Raw genomic sequence first — 6,000 nt, 5'->3', positions numbered from 1 at the left:
AAGCAGTAACAACAATAATATGGCTGAAATATATGGCCTATTGACTAGCTCATAGGAATGTGCAAGAGGTGGTTGGATTTATATTGATATAGAGGATTTGATAGTCGATCAAATATGTCACCAACAAATGAGATTCAAATTGGAAAATGGACAAAGTGCTAAGCTAATTTTAAGAGCTATTGTAGAACATGAATTTTTGTACAAGGCGTGTGCTTAGGTAAGCTAACTTGAGAACATATAGCAAATGATAGAGTGGAGTCCACGATCCTTAGGTATTTGAATTTGGATCTAGTAGCTTGGCTTTATTTAAAGAAAATTTTAGAAAAGGAGGTTGTTGATTAATCATTTTAGAAAGATTTATATTACCACTTTATCTTACTTCTTTATAATTTAGCTTGTGGTCTTACTTTGGAGAATTCATATTTAGTTTCTTTGATTCTATTTACAATGTGGAGACATTCATAATATACTAAAATTGAAGTTTACAAATGACCAGCGATACATTTTTCGCCCATCTAACTAGGTGGCAGTAACCAATAAAATGAAATTATGTGTAATACAATAACTAGCTTATATATATAAAGATGAGAGTAATCATTCTTGAGGCACCTATTTTTATTTAATCCCAAGATTATTTTAAAGCAGTTGGGATTAATGAAAATAGGCGCCTCAAGAATGATTACTCTATATTTACTTTATATTTATCTTTTGATGAGGTTATTATAAAATTGATAATTAATTTTTAATTAGAGTTGTATAGAGTTACTATACAATTATGCTTCAAAACATTTAAAAAAAAATTAATATATGGAGTTTAATCTAGATTAAAAATTAATTAATTTTGGGATATTGTAATGTAAAATGTTATAGTCAAACGTAGATATATGGTTAGGGACAAAGTTACCATTACAGTCAATGTTGAGCTTAGGGATAGAATTAGGGTTAGTGTCGGGGTTAGCATTAGGGTTAGGGTTAGGGTTTGAGTTATGGTTAAAGTTAGGGTTAGAGTTATGGTTATGGTTAAGGTTTAGATTAGAATTATGTTTATGGTTAAGATTAGGGTTAGAGTTATGGTCATGGTTAACATTAGGGTTAGAGTTATGGTTATGGTTAGGGTTAGGGTTAGGGTTAGCGTCCAATTATGGTAGAGTTAGATTTAGGGTTAGAGTTAGGGGTAGAGTTATGTTTATGGTTAAGGTTAGGGTTCGAGTTATGCTCATGGATAAGGTTAGGGTTATTGTAGGGCTAGGGTTAGGGTTAGGGTTTGAGTCAGGGTTAAGGATAGAGTTAGGATTAGGGTTAGGGTTTGAGTCAGGATTAAAGTTAGGGTTAGGGTTAGGAATAAAGTCTAATTACAGTAGAGTCAGATTTAGGGTTAGAGTTATGGTTATTGATAGGGTTAGGGTTATAACAGGGCTAGGGTTAGGGTTAAGGTTAGGGTTTGAGTTAGGATTAAGGTTAGAGTTAGGGTTAGGGTTAGGGTTTGAGTCAGGATTAAAGTTAGAGTTAGGGTTATGGTTAGAGTCCAATTATGGTATAGTTAGAGTTAAGGGTAGAGTTATGTTTATGGTTAAGGTTAAGGTTAGGGTTAGGGTTAGAGTTAGAGTTAAGGTTAGGGTTAGGTTAGAATTATGATTAGGGTTAGTGTTAAGGTTAAGGTTAGGGTTAGAGTTAGAGTTAGGGTTAACATTATTATTAAAATTAGGGTGAGGGATAGGGTTTGAATTAGAGTTAGGGTTAGATTTAAGGTTATTGTTAGGGTTAGGGTTATAAGTAGAGTCAGAGTTAGGGTCAAGGTTAGAGTTACAATTAGGGTTAGAGTTAGGGTTAGGGTTAGGGTTAGGTTAGAATTAGAGTTAGAGTTAGGGTTAGATTTAGGGTCAAGGTTAGAGTTAGGGTTGGGATTAGGGTTATAATTAGGGTTAGGGTTAGAGTTAGAGTTATATATAGTATTGGGGTTAGGATTTGGGGTAGGTTTAGAGTCAGAGTTAGGATTAGGATTAATGTTAGGGTTAGGGTTACAATTAGAATTAGAGTTAGAGTTAGAGTCAGGGTTAGAGTTAGAGTTAGATTTAGGGTTAGAATTAGGGTTAGGATTAGAATTAGCATTAGAGTTAGAGTTAGGGTTAGAATTAGTGTTAGGGTTAGGGTTAGCGTTAGGGTGAGAATTAGAGTTAGAGTTATAGCTAGGGTTGAGTTAGGAATAAAGTTATAGTTAGGGTTAGAATTAAGTTAGGGTTAGGGTTAGAATTTGGATTAGAGTTAGGGTTATATAGGTTAGGGTCAGGGTTAGGGGTAGAATTAAAGTAATAATTAGAGTTAGAGTTGGGATTAGGTTTAGGGTTAGAATTAGGGTTACAGATTGAGTTAGAGTCAAGGTTAGGATAAGGGTAATAATTAGGTTTAGGGCTAGAATTAAGGTTACAAATACAGTTAGGGTTAGAATTAGGGTTAGATTTAGAGTTAGGGTTTGAGCTAGAGTTAGATTTAGAACAAGGATTAGAGTTAGAGTTAGGGTTAGGGTTAGTACAAGGGCTACGGTTGAAGTTAGGGTTAACATTAGGGTTAGGGTTACAATTAGTCTTAGTGTTAGTGTTAGAGTTATAGTTAGGATTAGAGTTAGGGTTATAATTGGGGCTAGAATTAAGGCTAGGGTTAGGGCGAGAGTTAGGGTTAGGGTTAGGGTTAGAATTAGAGTTAGAGTTAGGGATCAAGTTAGAATTAGAGTTAAAGTTGGAGATAGAGTTGGGGTTAGGGTTAGATTTAGGGTTAGGGTTGGAGTTAGGGTTAGATTGAGGGTTAGAGTTAGGGTTAGAGTTAGAGTTATGGTTAGAATTAGGGTTGGAGTTAGGATTAGAATAAGGGTTAGCGTTAGAGTTAGAGTTACATATAGTGTTAGGGTTAGGATTAGTGTTATATATGGTGTTAGGGCTAAGATTAGGGATAGGGTTAGGGTTAGAGTTAGGGTTAGGGTTAGTGTTAGGGTTACAATCAGAGTTAGAGTTAGGGTTAGAGTTAGAATTAGAGTTAGAGTTAGAGTTAGGGTTACAATTAGGGGTAGGGTTAGGGTTAGAGATATAGTTGGAGGTAGATTTAGGGTTAGAGTTAGAATATGGGTTAAAATTACAGTTAGGTTTAGGGTTAGAATTAGTGTTAGAGTTAGAATTAGAGTTAGGATTAAAGTTATAGTAAGGCTTAGGGTTAGAGCTAGAATTGGGGTTAGGGTTAGAATTAGGATTAGAGTTAAGGTTATAAAGGGTTAAGGATAGAATTAGAGTTAGAGTTAGGGTTAGGGTTAGGGTTAGAATTATAATTAGGATTAGTGTTATAATTAGAGTTAGAGTTAGAGTTAGAGTGTGTGTTATTATTGTAGTTAAGATTATTTTTGGACCTTAATAATCATATTATAGCTGATGTTAGTGTTATTATTACACTTTACCTTAGTGTTAGGGTAAATGTCAAGTTAAATTTTTTATGTGGGTTAGTTTTATTATAGTGCCCATGATTAGTTCTAGTGTGATACAAGTTATTAACCTTGTTAATAATGTAATCTCCCCCCTCCTCTCTATCTCTCTAGATACACCATCATATGACTTTCTCTTTCCTTATCTCTAATATCTCTCTCTTTGCTGAAAACATATCTCTATAAGAAACATAATATGAGCTCCCTCTTGTCTACATACTCTCTCTCTCTCTCTCTCTCTCTCTCTCTCTCTCTCTCTCTCTATGTGTGTGTGTGTGTGTGTGTGTGTGTGTAAAATTTACTAAATGCTTAGTACAATCATCTATAGAGTAAGAGTTAGAGTTAGGATCCAAGGTGTACAATTTTATTTATACGACACTAGGTGTTATATGGTTAGGCTTAATAAGTGGTAAAATGTTACACTAAAATAAGGGACATGGTTAAGGGAAGCATGAGATTTAGGTGTAGTGTTGGAGATTTGGAGTACAACTATGGTCAAATTTGGGATATATGTTAAACAAATGACTCGAATAGTGGAAAACTTTTAACTCATGAAAGGGAAATTATAAGTTCGAGCACAACTATTTAGATGATGTAAAAAGTGTGAAAGAATATATAAGAATCAATTTTATGGAAATTATTTCTCCATGATGGTGTAAGAACATTATATATTGTTGAATTTTTAATAATGCTAATGCAATTTTTATTGCAATGATTAAGAATTGTAATCAATAAATATGCCTATCATTAAGGACATCTATTTAGAGTTATGATTTTTTTTCTTAATTAACATATTTAGTAGCCATATCAATTGATGAAATGTTTTGTACAATAATAAATCAATTTTTTCTTGTTCTCTTCTTCATGAAAGTTACATAGAACAATGAGGAAACAAAGCTACCAATGCAACAAATTAGAAGTAAAATTTTGAAATCGAAGACAAGAATGAACTATATACAAAAAATATTTTTGTAATGGTGTAAATACATGTCACATTCTTCAATGATTACGATTCTTTTGCGACTTTTATTTTGGATAATGATTGTGAAAGACTTCTTTCATAATTGAAGGAAACCCATCCACTTTAGTAGATGTGTCACACATGAATTTTTATGCATCTTTCATATGCATTACTTTCATTTCCTCAACATAGCCAATTGGAAATATTGCGTTCTCCACAACTTTAATTATAGTTGTGCACGTCTCTTTAATTATTTGTAGGCATTTGTCAAACTCAATGTTAAAGAAATCATTTGAGGTCATTGAAGTAGTTAGGCTAGTATCAAATAATGTTTGATTCTCTATTCGAGGCATCCATAACTCAAATAGTAACCTGCAAACTTATAAACAAACATCAACATATAGAAATAATTAGAATAAAAAAGTATTAATAGTTAACATAAATTCTTTCAAATAAATACTGTTCAAAATAACATAAATAAAAATCAAAACTATTTCAAATGAACTAGTTCGATTGTAATGTTTGAACTAGGGTGGCATTGCCTTCTACTTTTCAAACATTACACACACACACACACACACACACACACACACACACACACACACACACAGAAAAATATTTAAATAAAACACACACATAATCTAATTAAATAATGACAAAATATAAACTAAATATATGATTCGTTTATTTTAAATTAATCATTAACTTTAATAAAATACAAATTTTATTGATAAGGCGACCTTGCCTTCCACATTAATGATAATATTTAATTATGAAATATGAAAAATATAAATATTTTGAAACATGCAAATATAAAACTATTATGAAACATGCAAATGTAAAACTAAATTGAAATATGCACATTAAAAATGTGCAAATGAAATGTATTATCAAATAGATTTTGAATCAATTTGAATTCTAAATCTAAATCAAAGGAGAATATTATAACTAATTTTGAAACTAAATCTATATTTAAATATAAATACATAACTAAATCTAAATCTAAATGCAAAACTAAATTAAAAATAATAAGTAAAAATAGAAATCTCACATGCAAAAAATTACTCCAAAACTTTAATCTACTCCTCTTCAAAAATTCTAATTTGCTCCAATAATCTCCACCTCTTCCTCCCTTCAAAAACACAAAATGAAAATGAAATGAGGAGCATTTGCTTTATAACCTATGAGAGACTCCTCATATCCCCTAATAGATGTCTTTTGACATTTCATGAATTTGTTTCAAATTCCCCCACTCCCCACAAAAGATAAGCATGAATGTGCATGCAAAAATATATTTAACAAAAAAAAAAAAAGGTTTTATATTTAAAAATTTAATGAAATTATTTCATCCTTATTTTTCTGGGTTCTATTTTTTTTGGCCTTATTTTTCGGGTCCTATTTTTTGGGTCTTATTTTTTGGCTCCTATTTTTTGGGCCCTATTATTTAAACATCCATTTGACTTCATATTATTTTGGCCAACTATTATTTGGAGAATATTTTTTTATTTCATAATTTAATAATGATAAAATATATACTAAATATATGATTCATCTACTTAAAATAAATCATTAACTT

The sequence above is a fragment of the Cupressus sempervirens genome, chromosome 1 (assembly GCF_028749045.1).
Source record: "Cupressus sempervirens isolate cs-2001-9-10 chromosome 1, ASM2874904v1, whole genome shotgun sequence".
NCBI classification, from domain to species: Eukaryota; Viridiplantae; Streptophyta; class Pinopsida; order Cupressales; family Cupressaceae; genus Cupressus; species Cupressus sempervirens.
This window is presented reverse-complemented; position numbering follows the sequence as displayed.